Raw genomic sequence first — 27,870 nt, 5'->3', positions numbered from 1 at the left:
AGTGAGGTTTATGTTTCCTGGTGTCAACCTGTATTATTTCAGTGGACATTGTAATGAGGATGCATCTTGCTGCCTTTCCAATGAAGCAAGTTTTAATCAGTAATAGGTGAAAAACCATTCCTACAAAGGTGTTAATCAGAGACTTGGCTTTGTGGACACTTTTCAGAGAGCAAATGTGTTAGCATAAAAATAAAGCCATAAAATGGAGAGCTGATTAATCACTCAATTGGATTTCTCTGCCTGCGTAATTTTTTTTTTCTGCAACCCCATGCTAAATTGTGCTTCCTGTTTTTTATAAAATGACTTTTTTTTTTTTTTTTTTTAATTTCTTTATTAAAGATTTTCAAGAAATAACAAAACAAAAAGAGTGGTTAGAGGTTCATATTGTAGGTGATACAACCAAGTGCATTTGACATTAACAAATCATTCTAAGCAGTGCTCATTCTCAGATAGTCAAGCAGTAGTGGTCTTGTATTCAGTATAGTTCAATATAGGAAATTAGACTAGGTCGGACTAATTATACCTAATCAAAATGATATTAAATCAGAATTAGGCTTAACAAGTGTTATGGTTAAACATGCATCAGCGAAACCACCTACAAATTATAGAAGAAAATGACATACTTTGTTTTCTTTTCTTATTTTTTAAGATAAAGAAAGACTAAACTAGTTACAAGACAGACATTTCGGGGTTGTGAGATAAGGGTAGAAGGGATAGAAAGAGAGGAGAAGAAGAAAAAGAGAAACAACACTCTGACATTCTATACATACTGAAACCATGAAGGATCAGACAGTATTGGGAGAAGTAGAATACACTTGTTCAAAAACAGTCATAATATGATTTTGTATGTGAGATTCTAGGGTAGTGATAAAAGGCATCCATTTCTGATAGAATTTATGAGCACCTGTTAGTGCTTCTAATCTGGCATATTTGCGTTCAAAATACAGAATTTGGAGTAGCTTCTGTTTCACTGTATTTAACTGGGGAGCCGTTTTTTTTGTCCAGTGGGCCAAAATACATTTTCTGGCCACTGTTATAATAGTAATAAGTAAAGGAAAAACAGGTCTCTCCAGTTTTTGTGCAATCCAAACAGAAAAGTTAAGCCCCATACATGCAAGCGGTTCAAAGGTTAACTTGGTGTGAAAAAGTGAATTGACATAAACCATTAACTTAGACCAGAAGCGTTTTAATTTGTAGCAATTCCACATGCAGTGGGAGTAATCCGCTATCATGGTTCTACATTTCAAACAATATCCTTGTTCCTCAAGGACCATATGCCGTCTTTGGCTTGGTGTTATATAAGCCCTATGAAGGGTTCGAATGTATACCTCTTAGAGGTAGCTGGACTGTAACGTTTTCAGAGAAAGAGTGTGTAGAGCCAATACATCACCAATTTGAGTAACAGATGGGATATCCAATGCCCATTTTTGCACCAAAACCTCCCATTGAGGGTGAGTATTATAACAGGCCTTTAAAAGAATTGTATACAAGTATTTAACCTTGTAGGGTTTATGTAGCAGAAATTCTAATAGGATATCAATATTGATAAGTTGTGAGGGAAGAATTGGAGTGGGGTAAGTATTAGTCCTGACTATTTTAATACTGTTTAAGTAATGTCTGATTTGAAAATACATAAATCTGTGGGTGTGGGGCAGTTCAAAGCGTTTAGCAAGCTCTGTAAATGAATATATATTTCCTCCGGGATCAAAAACCTTATGTGAAGTATCTAGACCTTTAGATTTCCAGTAATAAAAGAGCGAATTATTCAAAGATGGGGAAAAAGAGGGGTTACCCCACAAGGGGAGAAAACAAGAGATGCAAGGATTCCTATGACAAATTTTGTTTAAAGAAACCCAAGCAGCATATGTATCCCTGAACAAAATGTGCATTTTTATCTGGGTAGGAATCTTTGACAGTTTAGTTTGAATCAGAGCTCCAGGGGAGTATGGGTAAAAAATAGCTTGGTCCAAAGTAGAATCTGTATAGGTAGAATTGTTTAGAATCCAATCATTGATATATCTAAAAAAGGTAGCTAAGGAATAGTTATTTAGATCTGGGCATCCCATTCCTCCACCTGCCCGGGGAGTGACAAGTTTAATTTTTGCTATTCTAGGCCTTTTACCTTGCCATATAAACTTTAGAAACAAATTTTCCATTTTAGCAATATCTGATTTATGCAATGCCAACGGTATCATTTGCATACAATAATAAAGCTTCGGAAAGATTATTGACTGGATTATGGCAAGTCTGCCTAGCAAAGAGACTGGTAAGTCTTTCCACGATTCCAGTCTAGTGGTTATTTTAGATATTATGGGGGGAAAATTTAGGGAGTATAGTTTAGTTAAGTCCGAAGGAATATGTACCCCTAAGTAGGGAAAATGAGAGGAGGCTACTCTAAAAGGAATGTCAGCTTTATCAATAAAGTCTAGGGCGTCTGCTCCCAGCGGCATAATTTCCGATTTTGTTAAGTTGACTTTAAACCCCGACAGAGCTCCAAAGGAGTCGAGAAGGTGAAGTAGGGCAGGTAAAGATTGTGTAGGTTTAGAAAGGAAAATAAGCGTGTCATCAGCAAAGAGAGCTATCTTCAGTTCAAGAGAGTGTATAGTAATTCCATGTATCAGGGGGGAGCTACGTACTGCGACAGCCAGAGGTTCAACTGCTAGTGCAAAGAGAAGAGGGGATAACGGACATCCTTGGCGAGTACCTCTTTGAAGTAGGAAAGAGGAAGATAAAAGACCATTGCAAGATACCATTGATTTAGGGGAAGAGTATAAGGTGCGAATTATCTGAATAAAGTGAGGGGGAAAGCCAAAATTATATAATGTTTGAAAAAGATGGGGCCACAATACCAAATCAAAAGCTTTTTCTGCATCTAATGTAATCACCATGTTGGGAGAGGAAATATCAGAGGTCAAGGTAGATTGTTGGATGACTGCTAAAAGTCTTCGGACGTTCACTACAGAATGTCTGCCGGTGATAAATCCTGTCTGGTCTGAGTTAATCAAGAGGGGCAATAAAGATTTCAATCTCTCTGCCAAAATTTTTGTCAGTATTTTATAATCTACGTTTAGCAGAGAGATCGGCCTATATGAACCAGGGAGGCTAAGGTCTCGCCCAGGCTTGGGGATGACTTTTATAATAGCATCAGAAAAGTAAAGAGGAAGAGACTGTTGGTCTATTGCAAAGTTGAAAGTGTCCGCCAGCGGCCGGGCTATCTGTGGGGATAATATTTTATAAAATTCATTTGAAAATCCATCAGGGCCCGGCGCCGAGGCCAGTTTCAACTTTCCAATAGCCCAAGAGATCTCTTCAGGGGTAATGGGGTTCGTCAGGGTCGTCATAAATTTCTCTGGAACTTGTGGTAAAGTAAGGGAATTCCAGTAAGAAGAAGAAATAGAAGAGATAGAAGTTGAGGAGGAGGAGGGAGGTAGAGTGGGGATAGAGTCATAATCTTCTAAGGACTCCTCTGGAACCACCGCCGGGGCTGAATACAAAGACTGATAGAAACCTTTCATAGTTTCAACTATTTGTGCTTCAGAGACAGTTTTGGAGCCGTCTGGACGTATCAAAGGGTGAACAACTGTGCGCGGTCTAGATCCTTGTAATAAGTTAGTTAGGAGCTTTCCCACTTTATTCCCGAACTTATAAAATTTTGAATGCACATTGAAAAGGTATTTGTCTCCTAAAGTTAGGAGAAATTCATTATAGGCTAATTTAGCTTCCAAGTAGGTAGCTTTATGTGCTGGTAAGGGGAGTGTCTTGAACATTTGGAACGCATTAGATAGTTTCTCTTGCAACTGCAAGTATTCTTGTTTATGGCGTTTTTTGGTATTTGCGGTAAAAGCTATCACTTCACCTCGAAGGACCGTCTTGGCGGTTTGCCAAAAAAGGGAGGGGTTAGTGGAGGAATGGGATGCATTTATTTCTGCATAATTGTTCCATGCAGTCAGAAGTTTTTGTTTTAGACCCTGGGATTGAAACAAGTGGGATGGAAATCTCCAACTCGGAGGGGTGGTTTTACTTTTTGTCAGAACTAGTTTCGCAGTGATCAATGAGTGATCTGATAAAAGGGGGGGTTCTATCTCCACCGAGGCAAGTGAAGGAAACAGGGATTCAGCAAGTAATATATAGTCTATTCTGGACCAAGTATTGTGAGTTAGTGATAAGCAAGTAAATTCTCTCTCCGTTGGATTGAGTGTCCTCCAGGAATCTATTAAGTTAAGATCTTTGCTAAGGAATGGGACACCCAATCTAGGGAGAGGAGTCTGCCGTTTGGAGGGAGGGGATCTGTCTAGATATTGAGAAGATATTAAGTTTAGATCTCCACATACTATCAGGGAGGAGGCGTCATATTTATGTAAATGTGTAAGGAGTTCCACAAAAAAGGATTTTTTATATTGAGTAGGAGCATACACATTGCAAATAGAGAAGGAGGTACCTGTATGGGAAAGGGATATAGTCTGGTATCTACCAAGCGGGTCAGAAAAGGCTGACGTAACCTGCAAGTTTAAAGCTTTTTTTGCTAAGACTGCCACCCCACATGACTTAGTATTAAAGGACGCTGAACCTAAGACAGACCAACCCAAAATTTGTAACTTTTTCACTTCATCTGGCATCAAATGAGTTTCCTGTAAGCATATAAGATCAACATTGCGTTTGTTAAGGTAGGTAAAGAGTTTTCGGCGTTTAGCAGGTGTATGAATCCCTCTAATATTAAGAGAGCCTATATTAAGAGACATTAAAGTGGTATTTGAATAATAATTGCAAAGGAAAGTCAGAGAGAGAAAAGTAAAGAGAGAGGAGGGAAAAAACACAGGGGAAAGGGGAGACGCAAGACATAAGGAACAAAACCATTCCTACAAAAAGACTAATTGACCTCCAGAAAAATCCCTGGTACCCAAACCGGTACGATTCTAGATATCAGGGAGGGGTCTTTCAATAATAAAATTTCAAAACAATCAAGAACGGCAGAGCTCCGCTCTCCGAGCTGCTTAAACATATAATTTTCCAAACTCAGGTAAGTAGATCCACTAAGCGTGGGCTATCTTCCCATTATAACATTATTATGTTATATAAGTGTATATATGGGTACAAAACTTGTGATATCAGACAAGGGTGCACACTCATCAGGTGTAAGATTGAGTGTACGGTGTATGTCTCGTTTCAAGGATCCAAAGTCAAATTCCCGGTATCAGGTTAGCAAGTGCTTCACACAGCCATATCATCAGGTTCTACCGTGGGATCAGTTCCTATTTCGTCTGACTCTTCCTTGAGATAAGCTGCAGCATCTGCTGCGTTAGAAAAATCAGCAAAGCCTGACGTTGTGAAAATTCTAAGCTTGGCTGGGAATAACATATGAAACTTGCGGTTTGTTTGTATCAGCGTAGTACAGACCGTTGAGAAGGATCGTCTCACTCTGGAAAGCTCTACAGAAAAATCCTGGAACAGTCTCAGGGTATGGGATTCCCAAACGAGGGGGTTGTGTTTTCTAGAAGCAGACCAAAGCACCTGTTTATGCAAGTAATTCAGTGTTTTAAAAATGACAACCCTCGGTTTATGTGCTGAAGTAGGTTTAACTTCTCCCATCCTGTGTACTCTTTCAATCACTATATCTGAGCATTCAGATTTTACATGTAGTAATTCAGGTAGTGTATGACGGACAAAAAATTCTAACTGCGCCCCTTTGATAGATTCAGGGAGCCCGGTGATACGCAGGTTGTTACGTCGTGACCTGTTTTCAATATTGTCAAGCTTATCAGCCATGCGTTTGTTATCTAATAGCAAGTCTTTGACTGACTTTTGTAGCGTGTGGATATCATCCATGTTTTGGCTTATGTGTGCCTCTGCCCCTGATATGCGGTCAGACATGCGGGAAATCTGTGTAGTTATGTCTGCAACTGCCTTCTGTAATAACGGCGCCATAGTGGCTTGCATAGCCTTGGTAAGTTCATCATATGTGAGGGATGCTGTGATATTACCTTCCGGCATACTTTTGATCCCTTCCGCGGCTGAGATAGCTTTCTTCGCCGCTGGCGTCCCCGGACCCTTGTCTGTGTCAGGCGCCATGTTATGGTCGCCACGACGCTTCTCCTGGCGCTGCTGCTGCATTACCGGAGGTTGCTTTGCGGGCGGTGGTGGGCTCATGAACTTGTCCATAGCTATACCCGATCTGTTAGGGGACCGGGAGCGGTGTCTAGCTGCGGCCGACAGGGTTAAGGCTGAGTATAGCAGCGTGGAGAGCGGAGCTACAGGGAGAAGCTGTTCACTCTCCCATGCCGGAACCGGAAGTGCCTTTATAAAATGACTTAATCAAATCTGACTCTGATTGCATCAGAGAAGGCCAGGTACCCTACACTATAAGAGGTGGTTTGAAATTTTGACTTGTCTACTTAAAGATCACCAAAATTTGATCACATGGTCAGTTACGTCCCTGGGTGGGATTGAACCACCAACCTTTCGGTTAACAGCTGAATGCGCTAACCGATTGCCCCACAGAGACAGCTTGCAAAAGCATGTACTGACAAAGGCTAAAAAGCATTCATCTAGAAAGTTTCCTAGAAAAAGGTTAAAAAGGCAATAATCTGGAGAGTTTTGCAAGATTTTTCTTCCATTGACCAATGAAGAAACACATTGGTACTTTCACATGATGAGTGAGTACTTCAGGATCTCTTACACTTACATGAGCAGCAGAGTGGCGCAGCGGAAGCGTGCTGGGCCCATAACCCAGAGGTCGATGGATCGAAACCATCCTCTGCTATGTGCACTTATTTTTTTGTTAATTAAATTCTTCCAAAACTGGGATTGATATTTTGACTCTTTTATTTTTACTTAAAGTACAATAACTTTTAACATTTTAATTTGTTTTAATAGTATATTGACAGCATTGTTTTCTTTCAGAAATCCACTTAATTTTCTTTACCCTATTACTGAAATGGTAATTGACAAAAACAAGCTACATTGTCACCAGAAGAGCAATGCAAAATGTACAATTGATATTTCAAAATCATCTTTCCAGCTTGAATTTCAATGACGCATTGGGGCAACAATTTTGTGAGAAACATCTTCACCCTTAAATAAAGATTTTCTTAACTTCTTACCTGTGTGCTGATTAGATATCACCTGGTTTTCACATTAAACAGATTCCCACTTGAGAAAGCAGCAAGGATGCAGTGAGGTTTATGTTTCCTGGTGTCAACCTGTATTATTTCAGTGGACATTGTAATAAGGATGCATCTTGCTGCCTTTCCAATGAAGCAAGTTTTAATCAGTAATAGGTGAAAAACCATTCCTACAAAGGTGTTAATCAGAGACTTGGCTTTGTGGACACTTTTCAGAGAGCAAATGTGTTAGCATAAAAATAAAGCCATAAAATGGAGAGCTGATTAATCACTCAATTGGATTTCTCTGCCTGCATAATTTTTTTTTTTCTGCAACCCCATGCTAAATTGTGCTTCCTGTTTTTTATAAAATGACTTAATCAAATCTGACTCTGATTGCATCAGAGAAGGCCAGGTACCCTACACTATAATAGGTGGTTTGAAATTTTGACTTGTCTACTTAAAGATCACCAAAATTTGATCACACGGTCAATAACATCCCTGGGTGGGATTGAACTACCAACCTTTAGGTTAACAGCAGAATGCGCTTACCGATTGCGCCACAGAGACAGCTTGCAAAAGCATGTACTGACAAAGGCTAAAAAGCATTCATCTAGAAAGTTTCCTAGAAAAAGCTTAAAAAGGCAATAATCTGGAGAGTTTTGCAAGATTTTTCTTCCATTGACCAACAAAGAAACACATTAGTACTTTCACATGATGAGTGAGTACATCAGGATCTCTGACACTAACATGAGCAGCAGAGTGGCGCAGCGGAAGCGTGCTGGGCCCATAACCTAGAGGTCGATGGATCGAAACCATCCTCTGCTATGTGCACTTAATTTTTTGTTAATTAAATTCTTCCAAAACTGGGATTGATATTTTGACTCTTTTATTTTTACTTAAAGTACAATAACTTTTAACATTTTAATTTGTTTTAATAGTATATTGACAGCATTGTTTTCGTTCAGAAATCCACTTAATTTTCTTTACCCTATTACTGAAATGGTAATTGACAAAAACAAGCTACATTGTCACCAGAAGAGCAATGCAAAATGTACAATTGATATTTCAAAATCATCTTTCCAGCTTGAATTTAAATGATGCATTGGGGCAATGATTTTCTGTGAAACATCTTCACCCTTAAATAAATATTTTCTTAACTTCTTACCTGTGTGCTGATTAGATATCACCTGGTTTTCACATTAAACAGATTCCCACTTGAGAAAGCAGCAAGGATGCAGTGAGGTTTATGTTTCCTGGTGTCAACCTGTATTATTTCAGTGGACATTGTAATGAGGATGCATCTTGCTGCCTTTCCAATGAAGCAAGTTTTAATCAGTAATAGGTGAAAAACCATTCCTACAAAGGTGTTAATCAGAGACTTGGCTTTGTGGACACTTTTCAAAGAGCAAATGTGTTAGCATAAAAATAAAGCCATATCAGCTATTAATCACTCAATTGGATTTCTCTGCCTGCATATTTTTTTTTCTCTGCAACCCAATGCTAAATTGTGCTTCCTGTTTTTTATAAAATGACTTAATCAAATCTGATTGCATCAGAGAAGGCCAGGTACCCTACACTATAAGAGGTGGTTTGAAATTTTGACTTGTCTACTTAAAGATCACCAAAATTTGATCACACGGTCAATAACATCCCTGGGTGGGATTGAACCACCAACCTTTAGGTTAACTGCCGAATGCGCTTACCGATTGCGCCACAGAGACAGCTTGCAAAAGCATGTACTGACAAAGGCTAAAAAGCATTCATCTAGAAAGTTTCCTAGAAAAAGGTTAAAAAGGCAATAATCTGGAGAGTTTTGCAAGATTTTTCTTCCATTGACCAACGAAGAAACACATTGGTAATTTCACATGATGAGTGAGTACTTCAGGATCTCTGACACTAACATGAGCAGCAGAGTGGCGCAGCGGAAGCGTGCTGGGCCCATAACCCAGAGGTCGATGGATCGAAACCATCCTCTGCTATGTGCACTTAATTTTTTGTTAATTAAATTCTTCCAAAACTGGGATTGATATTTTGACTCTTTTATTTTTACTTAAAGTACAATAACTTTTAACATTTTAATTTGTTTTAATAGTATATTGACAGCATTGTTTTCTTTCAGAAATCCACTTAATTTTCTTTACCCTATTACTGAAATGGTAATTGACAAAAACAAGCTACATTGTCACCAGAAGAGCAATGCAAAATGTACAATTGATATTTCAAAATCATCTTTCCAGCTTGAATTTCAATGATGCATTGGGGCAACGATTTTGTGAGAAACATCTTCACCCTTAAAGAAAGATTTTCTTAACTTCTTACCTGTGTGCTGATTAGATATCACCTGGTTTTCACATTAAACAGATTCCCACTTGAGAAAGCAGCAAGGATGCAGTGAGGTTTATGTTTCCTGGTGTCAACCTGTATTATTTCAGTGGACATTGTAATGAGGATGCATCTTGCTGCCTTTCCAATGAAGCAAGTTTTAATCAGTAATAGGTGAAAAACCATTCCTACAAAGGTGTTAATCAGAGACTTGGCTTTGTGGACACTTTTCAGAGAGCAAATGTGTTAGCATAAAAATAAAGCCATAAAATGGAGAGCTGATTAATCACTCAATTGGATTTCTCTGCCTGCATAATTTTTTTTCTCTGCAACCCCATGCTAAATTGTGCTTCCTGTTTTTTATAAAATGACAATCAAATCTGACTGCATCAGAGAAGGCCAGGTACCCTACACTATAAGAGGTGATTTGAAATTTTGACTTGTCTACTTAAAGATCACCAAACTTTGATCACACGGTCAGTTACGTCCCTGGGTGGGATTGAACCACCAACCTTTCGGTTAACAGCCGAATGCGCTAACTGATTGCGCCACAGAGACAGCTTGCAAAAGCATGTACTGACAAAGGCTAAAAAGCATTCATCTAGAAAGTTTCCTAGAAAAAGGTTAAAAAGGCAATAATCTGGAGAGTTTTGCAAGATTTTTCTTCCATTGACCAACAAAGAAACACATTGGTACTTTCACATGATGAGTGAGTACTTCAGGATCTCTTACACTTACATGAGCAGCAGAGTGGCGCAGCGGAAGCGTGCTGGGCCCCTAACCTAGAGGTCGATGGATTAAAACCATCCTCTGCTATGTGCACTTAATTTTTTGTTAATTAAATTCTTCCAAAACTGGGATTGATATTTTGACTCTTTTATTTTAACTTAAAGTACAATAACTTTTAACATTTTAATTTGTTTTAATAGTATATTGACAGCATTGTTTTCTTTCAGTAATCCACTTAATTTTCTTTACCCTATTACTGAAATGGTAATTGACAAAAACAAGCTACATTGTCACCAGAAGAGCAATGCAAAATGTACAATTGATATTTCAAAATCATCTTTCCAGCTTGAATTTAAATGATGCATTGGGGCAATGATTTTGTGAGAAACATCTTCACCCTTAAATAAAGATTTTCTTAACTTCTTACCTGTGTGCTGGTTAGATATCACCTGGTTTTCACATTAAACAGATTCCCACTTGAGAAAGCAGCAAGGATGCAGTGAGGTTTATGTTTCCTGGTGTCAACCTGTATTATTTCAGTGGACATTGTAATGAGGATGCATCTTGCTGCCTTTCCAATGAAGCAAGTTTTAATCAGTAATAGGTGAAAAACCATTCCTACAAAGGTGTTAATCAGAGACTTGGCTTTGTGGACACTTTTCAGAGAGCAAATGTGTTAGCATAAAAATAAAGCCATAAAATGGAGAGCTGATTAATCACTCAATTGGATTTCTCTGCCTGCATAATTTTTTTTCTCTGCAACCCCATGCTAAATTGTGCTTCCTGTTTTTTATAAAATGACTTAATCAAATCTGACTCTGATTGCATCAGAGAAGGCCAGGTACCCTACACTATAAGAGGTGGTTTGAAATTTTGACTTGTCTACTTAAAGATCACCAAAATTTGATCACACGGTCAATAACATCCCTGGGTGGTATTGAACCACCAACCTTTAGGTTAAAAGCCGAATGCACTTACCGATTGCGCCACAGAGACAGCTTGCAAAAGCTTGTACTGACAAAGGCTAAAAAGCATTCATCTAGAAAGTTTCCTAGAAAAAGGTTAAAAAGGCAATAATCTGGAGAGTTTTGCAAGATTTTTCTTCCATTGACCAATGAAGAAACACATTGGTACTTTCACATGATGAGTGAGTACTTCAGGATCTCTGACACTAACATGAGCAGCAGAGTGGCGCAGCAGAAGTGTGCTGGGCCCATAACCCAGAGGTCGATGGATCGAAACCATCCTCTGCTATGTTCACTTATTTTTTTGTTAATTAAATTCTTCCAAAACTGGGATTGATATTTTGACTCTTTTATTTTAACTTAAAGTACAATAACTTTTAACATTTTCATTTGTTTTAATAGTATATTGACAGCATTGTTTTCTTTCAGAAATCCACTTAATTTTCTTTACCCTATTACTGAAACGGTAAATGACAAAAACAAGCTACATTGTCACCAGAAGAGCAATGCAAAATGTACAATTGATATTTCAAAATCATCTTTCCAGCTTGAATTTCAATGATGCATTGGGGCAACGATTTTGTGAGAAACATCTTCACCCTTAAATAAAGATTTTCTTAACTTCTTACCTGTGTGCTGATTAGATATCACCTGGTTTTCACATTAAACAGATTCCCACTTGAGAAAGCAGCAAGGATGCAGTGAGGTTTATGTTTCCTGGTGTCAACCTGTATTATTTCAGTGGACATTGTAATGAGGATGCATCTTGCTGCCTTTCCAATGAAGCAAGTTTTAATCAGTAATAGGTGAAAAACCATTCCTACAAAGGTGTTAATCAGAGACTTGGCTTTGTGGATACTTTTCAGAGAGAAAATGTGTTAGCATAAAAATAAAGCAATAAAATGGAGAGCTGATTAATCACTCAATTGGATTTCTCTGCCTGCATAATTTTTTTTCTCTGCAACCCCATGCTAAATTGTGCTTCCTGTTTTTTATAAAATGACTTCATCAAATCTGACTCTGATTGCATCAGAGAAGGCCAGGTACCCTACACTATAAGAGGTGGTTTGAAATTTTGACTTGTCTACTTAAAGATCACCAAAATTTGATCACACGGTCAGTTACGTCCCTGGGTGGGATTGAACCACCAACCTTTCGTTTAACAGCCCAATGCGCTTACCGATTGCGCCACAGAGACAGCTTGCAAAAGCATGTGCTGATAAAGGCTAAAAAGCATTCATCTAGAAAGTTTCCTAGAAAAAGGTTAAAAAGGCAATAATCTGGAGAGTTTTGCAAGATTTTTCTTCCATTGAGCAACGAAGAAACACATTGGTACTTTCACATGATGAGTGAGTACTTCAGGATCTCTTACACTTACATGAGCAGCAGAGTGGCGCAGCAGAAGCGTGCTGGGCCCATAACCTAGAGGTCGATGGATCGAAACCATCCTCTGCTATGTGCACTTAATTTTTTGTTAATTAAATTCTTCCAAAACTGGGATTGATATTTTGACTCTTTTATTTTTACTTAAAGTACAATAACTTTTAACATTTTAATTTGTTTTAATAGTATATTGACAGCATTGTTTTCTTTCAGAAATCCACTTAATTTTCTTTACCCTATTACTGAAATGGTAATTGACAAAAACAAGCTACATTGTCACCAGAAGAGCAATGCAAAATGTACAATTGATATTTCAAAATCATCTTTCCAGCTTGAATTTAAATGATGCATTGGGGCAATGATTTTGTGAGAAACATCTTCACCCTTAAATAAAGATTTTCTTAACTTCTTACCTGTGTGCTGATTATATATCACCTGGTTTTCACATTAAACAGATTCCCACTTGAAAAAGCAGCAAGGATGCAGTGAGGTTTATGTTTCCTGGTGTCAACCTGTATTATTTCAGTGGACATTGTAATGAGGATGCATCTTGCTGCCTTTCCAATGAAGCAAGTTTTAATCAGTAATAGGTGAAAAACCATTCCTACAAAGGTGTTAATCAGAGACTTGGCTTTGTGGACACTTTTCAAAGAGCAAATGTGTTAGCATAAAAATAAAGCCATAAAATGGAGAGCTGATTAATCACTCAATTGGATTTCTCTGCCTGCATAATTTTTTTTCTCTGCAACCCCATGCTAAATTGTGCTTCCTGTTTTTTATAAAATGACTTAATCAAATCTGACTCTGATTGCATCAGAGAAGGCCAGGTACCCTACACTATAAGAGGTGGTTTGAAATTTTGACTTGTCTACTTAAAGATTACCAAAATTTGATCACACGGTCAATAACATACCTGGGTGGGATTGAACCACCAACCTTTAGGTTAACAGCCGAATGCGCTTACCGATTGCGCCACAGAGACAACTTGCAAAAGCATGTACTGACAAAGGCTAAAAAGCATTCATCTAGAAAGTTTCCTAGAAAAAGGTTAAAAAGGCAATAATCTGGAGAGTTTTGCAAGATTTTTCTTCCATTGACCAACGAAGAAACACATTGGTACTTTCACATGATGAGTGAGTACTTCAGGATCTCTGACACTAACATGAGCAGCAGAGTGGTGCAGCGGAAGCGTGCTGGGCCCATAACCCAGAGGTCGATGGATCGAAACCATCCTCTGCTATGTGCACTTAATTTTTTGTTAATTAAATTCTTCCAAAACTGGGATTGATATTTTGACTCTTTTATTTTTACTTAAAGTACAATAACTTTTAACATTTTAATTTGTTTTAATAGTATATTGACAGCATTGTTTTCTTTCAGAAATCCACTTAATTTTCTTTACCCTATTGCTGAAATGGTAATTGACAAAAACAAGCTACATTGTCACCAGAAGAGCAATGCAAAATGTACAATTGATATTTCAAAATCATCTTTCCAGCTTGAATTTCAATGATGCATTGGGGCAACGATTTTGTGAGAAACATCTTCACCCTTAAAGAAATATTTTCTTAACTTCTTACCTGTGTGCTGATTAGATATCACCTGGTTTTCACATTAAACAGATTCCCACTTGAGAAAGCAACAAGGATGCAGTGAGGTGTATGTTTCCTGGTGTCAACCTGTATTATTTCAGTGGACATTGTAATGAGGATGCATCTTGCTGCCTTTCCAATTAAGCAAGTTTTAATCAGTAATAGGTGAAAAACCATTCCTGCAAAGGTGTTAATCAGAGACTTGGCTTTGTGGACACTTTTCAGAGAGCAAATGTGTTAGCATAAAAATAAAGCCATAAAATGGAAAGCTGATTAATCACTCAATTGGATTTCTCTGCCTGCATAATTTTTTTTCTCTGCAACCCCATGCTAAATTGTGCTTCCTGTTTTTTATAAAATTACTTAATCAAATCTGACTCTGCATCAGAGAAGGCCAGATACCCTACACTATAAGAGGTGGTTTGAAATTTTGACTTGTCTACTTAAAGATCACCAAAATTTGATCACACGGTCAGTTACTTCCCTGGGTGGGATTGAACAACCAACCTTTCGGTTAACAGCCGAATGCGCTTACCGATTGCGCCACAGAGACAGCTTGCAAAAGCATGTGCTGATAAAGGCTAAAAAGCATTCATCTAGAAAGTTTCCTAGAAAAAGGTTAAAAAGGCAATAATCTGGAGAGTTTTGCAAGATTTTTCGTCCATTGACCAACGAAGAAACACATTGGTACTTTTACATGATGAGTGAGTACTTCAGGATCTCTGACACTAACATGAGCAGCAGAGTGGCGCAGTGGAAGCGTGCTGGGCAAATAACCCAGAGGTTGATGGATCGAAACCATCCTCTGCTATGTGCACTTATGTTTTTGTTAATTAAATTCTTCCAAAACTGGGATTGATATTTTGACTCTTTTATTTTTACTTAAAGTACAATAACTTTTAACATTTTAATTTGTTTTAATAGTATATTGACAGCATTGTTTTCTTTCAGAAATCCACTTAATTTTCTTTACCCTATTACTGAAATGGTAATTGACAAAAACAAGCTACATTGTCACCAGAAGAGCAATGCAAAATGTACAATTGATATTTCAAAATCATCTTTCCAGCTTGAATTTCAATGATGCATTGGGGCAACGATTTTGTGAGAAACATCTTCACCCTTAAAGAAAGATTTTCTTAACTTATTACCTGTGTGCTGATTAGATATCACCTGGTTTTCACATTAAACAGATTCCAACTTGAGAAAGCAGCAAGGATGCAGTGAGGTTTATGTTTCCTGGTGTCAACCTGTATTATTTCAGTGGACATTGTAATGAGGATGCATCTTGCTGCCTTTCCAATGAAGCAAGTTTTAATCAGTAATAGGTGAAAAACCATTCCTACAAAGGTGTTAATCAGAGACTTGGCTTTGTGGACACTTTTCAGAGAGCAAATGTGTTAGCATAAAAATAAAGCCATAAAATGGAGAGCTGATTAATCACTCAATTCGATTTCTCTGCCTGCATAATTTTTTTTCTCTGCAACCCCTTGCTAAATTGTGCTTCCTGTTTTTTATAAAATGACTTAATAAAATCTGACTCTGATTGCATCAGAGAAGGCCAGGTACCTTACACTATAAGAGGTGGTTTGAAATTTTGACTTGTCTACTTAAAGATCACCAAGATTTGATCACACGGTCAGTTACGTCCCTGGGTGGGATTGAATCACCAACCTTTCGGTTAACAGCCGAATGCGCTTACCGATTGCGCCACAGAGACAGCTTGCAAAAGCATGTACTGACAAAGGCTAAAAAGCATTCATCTAGAAAGTTTCCTAGAAAAAGGTTAAAAAGGCAATAATCTGGAGAGTTTTGCAAGATTTTTCTTCCATTGACCAACGAAGAAACACATTGGTACTTTCACATGATGAATGAGTACTTCAGGATCTCTTACACTTACATGAGCAGCAGAGTGGCGCAGCGGAAGCGTGCTGGTCCCTTAACCCAGAGGTCGATGGATCGAAACCATCCTCTGTTATGTGCACTTATTTTTTTGTTAATTAAATTCTTCCAAAACTGGGATTGATATTTTGACTCTTTTATTTTTACTTAAAGTACAATAACTTTTAACATTTTAATTTGTTTTAATAGTATATTGACAGCATTGTTTTCTTTCAGAAATCCACTTAATTTTCTTTACCCTATTACTGAAATGGTAATTGACAAAAACAAGCTACATTGTCACCAGAAGAGCAATGCAAAATGTACAATTGATATTTCAAAATCATCTTTCCAGCTTGAATTTCAATGATGCATTGGGGCAATGATTTTGTGAGAAACATCTTCACCCTTAAATAAAGATTTTCTTAACTTCTTACCTGTGTGCTGATTAGATATCACCTGGTTTTCACATTAAACAGATTCCCACTTGAGAAAGCAGCAAGGATGCAGTGAGGTTTATGTTTCCTGGTGTCAACCTGTATTATTTCAGTGGACATTGTAATGAGGATACATCTTGCTGCCTTTCCAATGAAGCAAGTTTTAATCAGTAATAGGTGAAAAACCATTCCTACAAAGGTGTTAATCAGAGACTTGGCTCTGTGGACACTTTTCAGAGAGCAAATGTGTTAGCATAAAAATAAAGCCATAAAATGGAGAGCTGATTAATCACTCAATTGGATTTCTCTGCCTGCATAATTTTTTTTCTCTGCAACCCCATGCAAAATTTTGCTTCCTGTTTGTTATAAAATGACTTAATCAAATCTGACTGCATCAGAGAAGGCCAGGTACCCTACACTATAAGAGGTGGTTTGAAATTTTGACTTGTCTACTTAAAGATCACCAAAATTTGATCACACGGTCAATAACATCCCTGGGTGGGATTGAACCACCAACCTTTAGGTTAACAGCTGAATGCACTTACCGATTGCGCCACAGAGACAGCTTGCAAAAGCATGTACTGACAAAGGCTAAAAAGCATTCATCTAGAAAGTTTCCTAGTAAAAGGTTAAAAAGGCAATAATCTGGAGAGTTTTGCAAGATTTTTCTTCCATTGACCAACGAAGAAACACATTGGTACTTTCACATGATGAGTGAGTACATCAGGATCTCTGACACTAACATGAGCAGCAGAGTGGCGCAGCGGAAGCGTGCTGGGCCCATAACCCAGAGGTCGATGGATCGAAACCATCCTCTGCTATGTGCACTTATTTTTTTGTTAATTAAATTCTTCCAAAACTGGGATTGATATTTTGACTCTTTTATTTTTACTTAAAGTACAATAACTTTTAACATTTTAATTTGTTTTAATAGTATATTGACAGCATTGTTTTCTTTCAGAAATCCACTTAATTTTCTTTACCCTATTACTGAAATGGTAATTGACAAAAACAAGCTACATTGTCACCAGAATAGCAATGCAAAATGTACAATTGATATTTCAAAATCATCTTTCCAGCTTGAATTTCAATAAATGCATTGGGGCAATGATTTTGTGAGAAACATCTTCACCCTTAAATAAAGATTTTCTTAACTTCTTACCTATGTGCTGATTAGATATCACCTGGTTTTCACATTAAACAGATTCCCACTTGAGAAAGCAGCAAGGATGCAGTGAGGTTTATGTTTCCTTGTGTCAACCTGTATTATTTCAGTGGACATTGTAATGAGGATGCATCTTGCTGCCTTTCCAATGAAGCAGGTTTTAATCAGTAATAGGTGAAAAACCATTCCTACAAAGGTGTTAATCAGAGACTTGGCTTTGTGGACACTTTTCAGAGAGCAAATGTGTTAGCATAAAAATAAAGCCATAAAATGGAGAGCTGATTAATCACTCAATTGGATTTCTCTGCCTGCATAATTTTTTTTCTCTGCAACCCCATGCTAAATTGTGCTTCCTGTTTTTTATAAAATGACAATCAAATCTGACTGCATCAGAGAAGGCCAGGTACCCTACACTATAAGAGGTGATTTGAAATTTTGACTTGTCTACTTAAAGATCACCAAACTTTGATCACACGGTCAGTTACGTCCCTGGGTGGGATTGAACCACCAACCTTTCGGTTAACAGCCGAATGCGCTAACTGATTGCGCCACAGAGACAGCTTGCAAAAGCATGTACTGACAAAGGCTAAAAAGCATTCATCTAGAAAGTTTCCTAGAAAAAGGTTAAAAAGGCAATAATCTGGAGAGTTTTGCAAGATTTTTCTTCCATTGACCAACAAAGAAACACATTGGTACTTTCACATGATGAGTGAGTACTTCAGGATCTCTTACACTTACATGAGCAGCAGAGTGGCGCAGCGGAAGCGTGCTGGGCCCCTAACCTAGAGGTCGATGGATTAAAACCATCCTCTGCTATGTGCACTTAATTTTTTGTTAATTAAATTCTTCCAAAACTGGGATTGATATTTTGACTCTTTTATTTTAACTTAAAGTACAATAACTTTTAACATTTTAATTTGTTTTAATAGTATATTGACAGCATTGTTTTCTTTCAGTAATCCACTTAATTTTCTTTACCCTATTACTGAAATGGTAATTGACAAAAACAAGCTACATTGTCACCAGAAGAGCAATGCAAAATGTACAATTGATATTTCAAAATCATCTTTCCAGCTTGAATTTAAATGATGCATTGGGGCAATGATTTTGTGAGAAACATCTTCACCCTTAAATAAAGATTTTCTTAACTTCTTACCTGTGTGCTGGTTAGATATCACCTGGTTTTCACATTAAACAGATTCCCACTTGAGAAAGCAGCAAGGATGCAGTGAGGTTTATGTTTCCTGGTGTCAACCTGTATTATTTCAGTGGACATTGTAATGAGGATGCATCTTGCTGCCTTTCCAATGAAGCAAGTTTTAATCAGTAATAGGTGAAAAACCATTCCTACAAAGGTGTTAATCAGAGACTTGGCTTTGTGGACACTTTTCAGAGAGCAAATGTGTTAGCATAAAAATAAAGCCATAAAATGGAGAGCTGATTAATCACTCAATTGGATTTCTCTGCCTGCATAATTTTTTTTCTCTGCAACCCCATGCTAAATTGTGCTTCCTGTTTTTTATAAAATGACTTAATCAAATCTGACTCTGATTGCATCAGAGAAGGCCAGGTACCCTACACTATAAGAGGTGGTTTGAAATTTTGACTTGTCTACTTAAAGATCACCAAAATTTGATCACACGGTCAATAACATCCCTGGGTGGTATTGAACCACCAACCTTTAGGTTAAAAGCCGAATGCACTTACCGATTGCGCCACAGAGACAGCTTGCAAAAGCTTGTACTGACAAAGGCTAAAAAGCATTCATCTAGAAAGTTTCCTAGAAAAAGGTTAAAAAGGCAATAATCTGGAGAGTTTTGCAAGATTTTTCTTCCATTGACCAATGAAGAAACACATTGGTACTTTCACATGATGAGTGAGTACTTCAGGATCTCTGACACTAACATGAGCAGCAGAGTGGCGCAGCAGAAGTGTGCTGGGCCCATAACCCAGAGGTCGATGGATCGAAACCATCCTCTGCTATGTTCACTTATTTTTTTGTTAATTAAATTCTTCCAAAACTGGGATTGATATTTTGACTCTTTTATTTTAACTTAAAGTACAATAACTTTTAACATTTTCATTTGTTTTAATAGTATATTGACAGCATTGTTTTCTTTCAGAAATCCACTTAATTTTCTTTACCCTATTACTGAAACGGTAAATGACAAAAACAAGCTACATTGTCACCAGAAGAGCAATGCAAAATGTACAATTGATATTTCAAAATCATCTTTCCAGCTTGAATTTCAATGATGCATTGGGGCAACGATTTTGTGAGAAACATCTTCACCCTTAAATAAAGATTTTCTTAACTTCTTACCTGTGTGCTGATTAGATATCACCTGGTTTTCACATTAAACAGATTCCCACTTGAGAAAGCAGCAAGGATGCAGTGAGGTTTATGTTTCCTGGTGTCAACCTGTATTATTTCAGTGGACATTGTAATGAGGATGCATCTTGCTGCCTTTCCAATGAAGCAAGTTTTAATCAGTAATAGGTGAAAAACCATTCCTACAAAGGTGTTAATCAGAGACTTGGCTTTGTGGATACTTTTCAGAGAGAAAATGTGTTAGCATAAAAATAAAGCAATAAAATGGAGAGCTGATTAATCACTCAATTGGATTTCTCTGCCTGCATAATTTTTTTTCTCTGCAACCCCATGCTAAATTGTGCTTCCTGTTTTTTATAAAATGACTTCATCAAATCTGACTCTGATTGCATCAGAGAAGGCCAGGTACCCTACACTATAAGAGGTGGTTTGAAATTTTGACTTGTCTACTTAAAGATCACCAAAATTTGATCACACGGTCAGTTACGTCCCTGGGTGGGATTGAACCACCAACCTTTCGTTTAACAGCCCAATGCGCTTACCGATTGCGCCACAGAGACAGCTTGCAAAAGCATGTGCTGATAAAGGCTAAAAAGCATTCATCTAGAAAGTTTCCTAGAAAAAGGTTAAAAAGGCAATAATCTGGAGAGTTTTGCAAGATTTTTCTTCCATTGAGCAACGAAGAAACACATTGGTACTTTCACATGATGAGTGAGTACTTCAGGATCTCTTACACTTACATGAGCAGCAGAGTGGCGCAGCAGAAGCGTGCTGGGCCCATAACCTAGAGGTCGATGGATCGAAACCATCCTCTGCTATGTGCACTTAATTTTTTGTTAATTAAATTCTTCCAAAACTGGGATTGATATTTTGACTCTTTTATTTTTACTTAAAGTACAATAACTTTTAACATTTTAATTTGTTTTAATAGTATATTGACAGCATTGTTTTCTTTCAGAAATCCACTTAATTTTCTTTACCCTATTACTGAAATGGTAATTGACAAAAACAAGCTACATTGTCACCAGAAGAGCAATGCAAAATGTACAATTGATATTTCAAAATCATCTTTCCAGCTTGAATTTAAATGATGCATTGGGGCAATGATTTTGTGAGAAACATCTTCACCCTTAAATAAAGATTTTCTTAACTTCTTACCTGTGTGCTGATTATATATCACCTGGTTTTCACATTAAACAGATTCCCACTTGAAAAAGCAGCAAGGATGCAGTGAGGTTTATGTTTCCTGGTGTCAACCTGTATTATTTCAGTGGACATTGTAATGAGGATGCATCTTGCTGCCTTTCCAATGAAGCAAGTTTTAATCAGTAATAGGTGAAAAACCATTCCTACAAAGGTGTTAATCAGAGACTTGGCTTTGTGGACACTTTTCAAAGAGCAAATGTGTTAGCATAAAAATAAAGCCATAAAATGGAGAGCTGATTAATCACTCAATTGGATTTCTCTGCCTGCATAATTTTTTTTCTCTGCAACCCCATGCTAAATTGTGCTTCCTGTTTTTTATAAAATGACTTAATCAAATCTGACTCTGATTGCATCAGAGAAGGCCAGGTACCCTACACTATAAGAGGTGGTTTGAAATTTTGACTTGTCTACTTAAAGATTACCAAAATTTGATCACACGGTCAATAACATACCTGGGTGGGATTGAACCACCAACCTTTAGGTTAACAGCCGAATGCGCTTACCGATTGCGCCACAGAGACAACTTGCAAAAGCATGTACTGACAAAGGCTAAAAAGCATTCATCTAGAAAGTTTCCTAGAAAAAGGTTAAAAAGGCAATAATCTGGAGAGTTTTGCAAGATTTTTCTTCCATTGACCAACGAAGAAACACATTGGTACTTTCACATGATGAGTGAGTACTTCAGGATCTCTGACACTAACATGAGCAGCAGAGTGGTGCAGCGGAAGCGTGCTGGGCCCATAACCCAGAGGTCGATGGATCGAAACCATCCTCTGCTATGTGCACTTAATTTTTTGTTAATTAAATTCTTCCAAAACTGGGATTGATATTTTGACTCTTTTATTTTTACTTAAAGTACAATAACTTTTAACATTTTAATTTGTTTTAATAGTATATTGACAGCATTGTTTTCTTTCAGAAATCCACTTAATTTTCTTTACCCTATTGCTGAAATGGTAATTGACAAAAACAAGCTACATTGTCACCAGAAGAGCAATGCAAAATGTACAATTGATATTTCAAAATCATCTTTCCAGCTTGAATTTCAATGATGCATTGGGGCAACGATTTTGTGAGAAACATCTTCACCCTTAAAGAAATATTTTCTTAACTTCTTACCTGTGTGCTGATTAGATATCACCTGGTTTTCACATTAAACAGATTCCCACTTGAGAAAGCAACAAGGATGCAGTGAGGTGTATGTTTCCTGGTGTCAACCTGTATTATTTCAGTGGACATTGTAATGAGGATGCATCTTGCTGCCTTTCCAATTAAGCAAGTTTTAATCAGTAATAGGTGAAAAACCATTCCTGCAAAGGTGTTAATCAGAGACTTGGCTTTGTGGACACTTTTCAGAGAGCAAATGTGTTAGCATAAAAATAAAGCCATAAAATGGAAAGCTGATTAATCACTCAATTGGATTTCTCTGCCTGCATAATTTTTTTTCTCTGCAACCCCATGCTAAATTGTGCTTCCTGTTTTTTATAAAATTACTTAATCAAATCTGACTCTGCATCAGAGAAGGCCAGATACCCTACACTATAAGAGGTGGTTTGAAATTTTGACTTGTCTACTTAAAGATCACCAAAATTTGATCACACGGTCAGTTACTTCCCTGGGTGGGATTGAACAACCAACCTTTCGGTTAACAGCCGAATGCGCTTACCGATTGCGCCACAGAGACAGCTTGCAAAAGCATGTGCTGATAAAGGCTAAAAAGCATTCATCTAGAAAGTTTCCTAGAAAAAGGTTAAAAAGGCAATAATCTGGAGAGTTTTGCAAGATTTTTCGTCCATTGACCAACGAAGAAACACATTGGTACTTTTACATGATGAGTGAGTACTTCAGGATCTCTGACACTAACATGAGCAGCAGAGTGGCGCAGTGGAAGCGTGCTGGGCAAATAACCCAGAGGTTGATGGATCGAAACCATCCTCTGCTATGTGCACTTATGTTTTTGTTAATTAAATTCTTCCAAAACTGGGATTGATATTTTGACTCTTTTATTTTTACTTAAAGTACAATAACTTTTAACATTTTAATTTGTTTTAATAGTATATTGACAGCATTGTTTTCTTTCAGAAATCCACTTAATTTTCTTTACCCTATTACTGAAATGGTAATTGACAAAAACAAGCTACATTGTCACCAGAAGAGCAATGCAAAATGTACAATTGATATTTCAAAATCATCTTTCCAGCTTGAATTTCAATGATGCATTGGGGCAACGATTTTGTGAGAAACATCTTCACCCTTAAAGAAAGATTTTCTTAACTTATTACCTGTGTGCTGATTAGATATCACCTGGTTTTCACATTAAACAGATTCCAACTTGAGAAAGCAGCAAGGATGCAGTGAGGTTTATGTTTCCTGGTGTCAACCTGTATTATTTCAGTGGACATTGTAATGAGGATGCATCTTGCTGCCTTTCCAATGAAGCAAGTTTTAATCAGTAATAGGTGAAAAACCATTCCTACAAAGGTGTTAATCAGAGACTTGGCTTTGTGGACACTTTTCAGAGAGCAAATGTGTTAGCATAAAAATAAAGCCATAAAATGGAGAGCTGATTAATCACTCAATTCGATTTCTCTGCCTGCATAATTTTTTTTCTCTGCAACCCCTTGCTAAATTGTGCTTCCTGTTTTTTATAAAATGACTTAATAAAATCTGACTCTGATTGCATCAGAGAAGGCCAGGTACCTTACACTATAAGAGGTGGTTTGAAATTTTGACTTGTCTACTTAAAGATCACCAAGATTTGATCACACGGTCAGTTACGTCCCTGGGTGGGATTGAATCACCAACCTTTCGGTTAACAGCCGAATGCGCTTACCGATTGCGCCACAGAGACAGCTTGCAAAAGCATGTACTGACAAAGGCTAAAAAGCATTCATCTAGAAAGTTTCCTAGAAAAAGATTAAAAAGGCAATAATCTGGAGAGTTTTGCAAGATTTTTCTTCCATTGACCAACGAAGAAACACATTGGTACTTTCACATGATGAATGAGTACTTCAGGATCTCTTACACTTACATGAGCAGCAGAGTGGCGCAGCGGAAGCGTGCTGGTCCCTTAACCCAGAGGTCGATGGATCGAAACCATCCTCTGTTATGTGCACTTATTTTTTTGTTAATTAAATTCTTCCAAAACTGGGATTGATATTTTGACTCTTTTATTTTTACTTAAAGTACAATAACTTTTAACATTTTAATTTGTTTTAATAGTATATTGACAGCATTGTTTTCTTTCAGAAATCCACTTAATTTTCTTTACCCTATTACTGAAATGGTAATTGACAAAAACAAGCTACATTGTCACCAGAAGAGCAATGCAAAATGTACAATTGATATTTCAAAATCATCTTTCCAGCTTGAATTTCAATGATGCATTGGGGCAATGATTTTGTGAGAAACATCTTCACCCTTAAATAAAGATTTTCTTAACTTCTTACCTGTGTGCTGATTAGATATCACCTGGTTTTCACATTAAACAGATTCCCACTTGAGAAAGCAGCAAGGATGCAGTGAGGTTTATGTTTCCTGGTGTCAACCTGTATTATTTCAGTGGACATTGTAATGAGGATACATCTTGCTGCCTTTCCAATGAAGCAAGTTTTAATCAGTAATAGGTGAAAAACCATTCCTACAAAGGTGTTAATCAGAGACTTGGCTCTGTGGACACTTTTCAGAGAGCAAATGTGTTAGCATAAAAATAAAGCCATAAAATGGAGAGCTGATTAATCACTCAATTGGATTTCTCTGCCTGCATAATTTTTTTTCTCTGCAACCCCATGCAAAATTTTGCTTCCTGTTTGTTATAAAATGACTTAATCAAATCTGACTGCATCAGAGAAGGCCAGGTACCCTACACTATAAGAGGTGGTTTGAAATTTTGACTTGTCTACTTAAAGATCACCAAAATTTGATCACACGGTCAATAACATCCCTGGGTGGGATTGAACCACCAACCTTTAGGTTAACAGCTGAATGCACTTACCGATTGCGCCACAGAGACAGCTTGCAAAAGCATGTACTGACAAAGGCTAAAAAGCATTCATCTAGAAAGTTTCCTAGTAAAAGGTTAAAAAGGCAATAATCTGGAGAGTTTTGCAAGATTTTTCTTCCATTGACCAACGAAGAAACACATTGGTACTTTCACATGATGAGTGAGTACATCAGGATCTCTGACACTAACATGAGCAGCAGAGTGGCGCAGCGGAAGCGTGCTGGGCCCATAACCCAGAGGTCGATGGATCGAAACCATCCTCTGCTATGTGCACTTATTTTTTTGTTAATTAAATTCTTCCAAAACTGGGATTGATATTTTGACTCTTTTATTTTTACTTAAAGTACAATAACTTTTAACATTTTAATTTGTTTTAATAGTATATTGACAGCATTGTTTTCTTTCAGAAATCCACTTAATTTTCTTTACCCTATTACTGAAATGGTAATTGACAAAAACAAGCTACATTGTCACCAGAATAGCAATGCAAAATGTACAATTGATATTTCAAAATCATCTTTCCAGCTTGAATTTCAATAAATGCATTGGGGCAATGATTTTGTGAGAAACATCTTCACCCTTAAATAAAGATTTTCTTAACTTCTTACCTATGTGCTGATTAGATATCACCTGGTTTTCACATTAAACAGATTCCCACTTGAGAAAGCAGCAAGGATGCAGTGAGGTTTATGTTTCCTTGTGTCAACCTGTATTATTTCAGTGGACATTGTAATGAGGATGCATCTTGCTGCCTTTCCAATGAAGCAGGTTTTAATCAGTAATAGGTGAAAAACCATTCCTACAAAGGTGTTAATCAGAGACTTGGCTTTGTGGACACTTTTCAGAGAGCAAATGTGTTAGCATAAAAATAAAGCCATAAAATGGAGAGCTGATTAATCACTCAATTGGATTTCTCTGCCTGCATATTTTTTTTTCTCTGCAACCCCATGCTAAATTGTGCTTCCTGTTTTTTTATAAAACGACTTAATCAAATCTGACTCTGATTGCATCAGAGAAGGCCAGGTACCCTACACTATAAGAGGTGGTTTGAAATTTTGACTTGTCTACTTAAAGATCACCAAAATTTGATCACACGGTCAATAACATCCCTGGGTGGGATTGAACCACCAACCTTTAGGTTAACAGTCGAATGCGCTAACCGATTGCGCCACAGATACAGCTTGCGAAAGTGTGTACTGACAAAGGCTAAAAAGCATTCATCTAGAAAGTTTCCTAGAAAAAGGATAAAAAGGCAATAATCTGGAGAGTTTTGCAAGATTTTTCTTCCATTGACCAACGAAGAAACACATTGGTACTTTCACATGATGAGTGAGTACATCAGGATCTCTGACACTAACATGAGCAGCAGAGTGGCGCAGCGGAAGCGTGCTGGGCCCATAACCCAGAGGTCGATGGATCGAAACCATCCTATGCTATGTGCACTTAATTTTTTGTTAATTAAATTCTTCCAAAACTGGGATTGATATTTTGACTCTTTTATTTTTACTTAAAGTACAATAACTTTTAACATTTTAATTTGTTTTAATAGTATATTGACAGCATTGTTTTCTTTCAGAAATCCACTTAATTTTCTTTACCCTATTACTGAAATGGTAATTGACAAAAACAAGCTACATTGTCACCAGAAGAGCAATGCAAAATGTACAATTGATATTTCAAAATCATCTTTCCAGCTTGAATTTCAATGATGCATTGGGGCAACGATTTTGTGAGAAACATCTTCACACTTAAAGAAAGATTTTCTTAACTTCTTACCTGTGTGCTGATTAGATATCACCTGGTTTTCACATTAAACAGATTCCCACTTGAGAAAGCAGCAAGGATGCAGTGAGGTTTATGTTTCCTGGTGTCAACCTGTATTATTTCAGTGGACATTGTAATGAGGATGCATCTTGCTGCCTTTCCAATGAAGCAAGTTTTAATCAGTAATAGGTGAAAAACCATTCCTACAAAGGTGTTAATCAGAGACTTGGCTTTGTGGACACTTTTCAAAGAGCAAATGTGTTAGCATAAAAATAAAGCCATAAAATGGAGAGCTGATTAATCACTCAATTGGATTTCTCTGCCTGCATAATTTTTTTTCTCTGCAACCCCATGCTAAATTGTGCTTCCTGTTTTTTATAAAATGACTTCATCAAATCTGACTGCATCAGAGAAGGCCAGGTACCCTACACTATAAGAGGTGGTTTGAAATTTTGACTTGTCTACTTAAAGATCACCAAAATTTGATCACACGGTCAATAACATCCCTGGGTGGGATTGAACCACCAACCTTTAGGTTAACAGCCGAATGCGCTTACCGATTGCGCCACAGAGACAGCTTGCAAAAGCATGTACTGACAAAGGCTAAAAAGCATTCATCTAGAAAGTTTCCTAGAAAAAGGTTAAAAAGGTAATAATCTGGAGAGTTTTGCAAGATTTTTCTTCCATTGACCAACGAAGAAACACATTGGTACTTTCACATGATGAGTGAGTACATCAGGATCTCTGACACTAACATGAGCAGCAGAGTGGCGCAGCGGAAGCGTGCTGGGCCCGTAAACCAGAGGTCGATGGATCGAAACCATCCTCTGCTATGTGCACTTAATTTTTTGTTAATTAAATTCTTCCAAAACTGGGATTGATATTTTGACTCTTTTATTTTTACTTAAAGTACAATAACTTTTAACATTTTAATTTGTTTTAATAGTATATTGACAGCATTGTTTTCTTTCAGAAATCCACTTAATTTTCT

The 27,870-nt window shown here is 37.3% G+C and overlaps 10 non-coding genes across 10 annotated transcripts; 6 read left to right on the top strand and 4 right to left on the bottom strand.

Moving 5' to 3' along the window:
- The first annotated feature begins 6,685 nt into the window (after positions 1 to 6,685).
- Positions 6,686 to 6,757, top strand: TRNAM-CAU (transfer RNA methionine (anticodon CAU)). The gene has a single exon. It is a non-coding gene; the product is annotated as a tRNA-Met (tRNA).
- Positions 6,758 to 9,007: 2,250 nt separating this feature from the next.
- On the top strand, positions 9,008 to 9,079 carry TRNAM-CAU (transfer RNA methionine (anticodon CAU)). Its single transcript has one exon. It is a non-coding gene; the product is annotated as a tRNA-Met (tRNA).
- Positions 9,080 to 9,906: 827 nt separating this feature from the next.
- On the bottom strand, positions 9,907 to 9,980 carry TRNAN-GUU (transfer RNA asparagine (anticodon GUU)). Its single transcript has one exon. It is a non-coding gene; the product is annotated as a tRNA-Asn (tRNA).
- A 4,850-nt stretch (positions 9,981 to 14,830) lies between these two features.
- On the top strand, positions 14,831 to 14,902 carry TRNAI-AAU (transfer RNA isoleucine (anticodon AAU)). The gene has a single exon. It is a non-coding gene; the product is annotated as a tRNA-Ile (tRNA).
- An 835-nt stretch (positions 14,903 to 15,737) lies between these two features.
- TRNAN-GUU (transfer RNA asparagine (anticodon GUU)) lies at positions 15,738 to 15,811 on the bottom strand. The gene has a single exon. It is a non-coding gene; the product is annotated as a tRNA-Asn (tRNA).
- Positions 15,812 to 17,158: 1,347 nt separating this feature from the next.
- Positions 17,159 to 17,230, top strand: TRNAM-CAU (transfer RNA methionine (anticodon CAU)). Its single transcript has one exon. It is a non-coding gene; the product is annotated as a tRNA-Met (tRNA).
- Positions 17,231 to 18,058: 828 nt separating this feature from the next.
- On the bottom strand, positions 18,059 to 18,132 carry TRNAN-GUU (transfer RNA asparagine (anticodon GUU)). Its single transcript has one exon. It is a non-coding gene; the product is annotated as a tRNA-Asn (tRNA).
- Positions 18,133 to 22,982: 4,850 nt separating this feature from the next.
- On the top strand, positions 22,983 to 23,054 carry TRNAI-AAU (transfer RNA isoleucine (anticodon AAU)). The gene has a single exon. It is a non-coding gene; the product is annotated as a tRNA-Ile (tRNA).
- Positions 23,055 to 23,889: 835 nt separating this feature from the next.
- On the bottom strand, positions 23,890 to 23,963 carry TRNAN-GUU (transfer RNA asparagine (anticodon GUU)). The gene has a single exon. It is a non-coding gene; the product is annotated as a tRNA-Asn (tRNA).
- Positions 23,964 to 25,310: 1,347 nt separating this feature from the next.
- TRNAM-CAU (transfer RNA methionine (anticodon CAU)) lies at positions 25,311 to 25,382 on the top strand. Its single transcript has one exon. It is a non-coding gene; the product is annotated as a tRNA-Met (tRNA).
- The last annotated feature ends 2,488 nt before the right edge of the window (positions 25,383 to 27,870 follow it).

Source organism: Pseudophryne corroboree, chromosome 4 (assembly GCF_028390025.1).
Source record: "Pseudophryne corroboree isolate aPseCor3 chromosome 4, aPseCor3.hap2, whole genome shotgun sequence".
NCBI lineage: Eukaryota > Metazoa > Chordata > Amphibia > Anura > Myobatrachidae > Pseudophryne > Pseudophryne corroboree.
The sequence above is the reverse complement of the archived record's forward strand: the minus strand, read 5'-3'. Positions and strand labels throughout refer to the sequence as shown.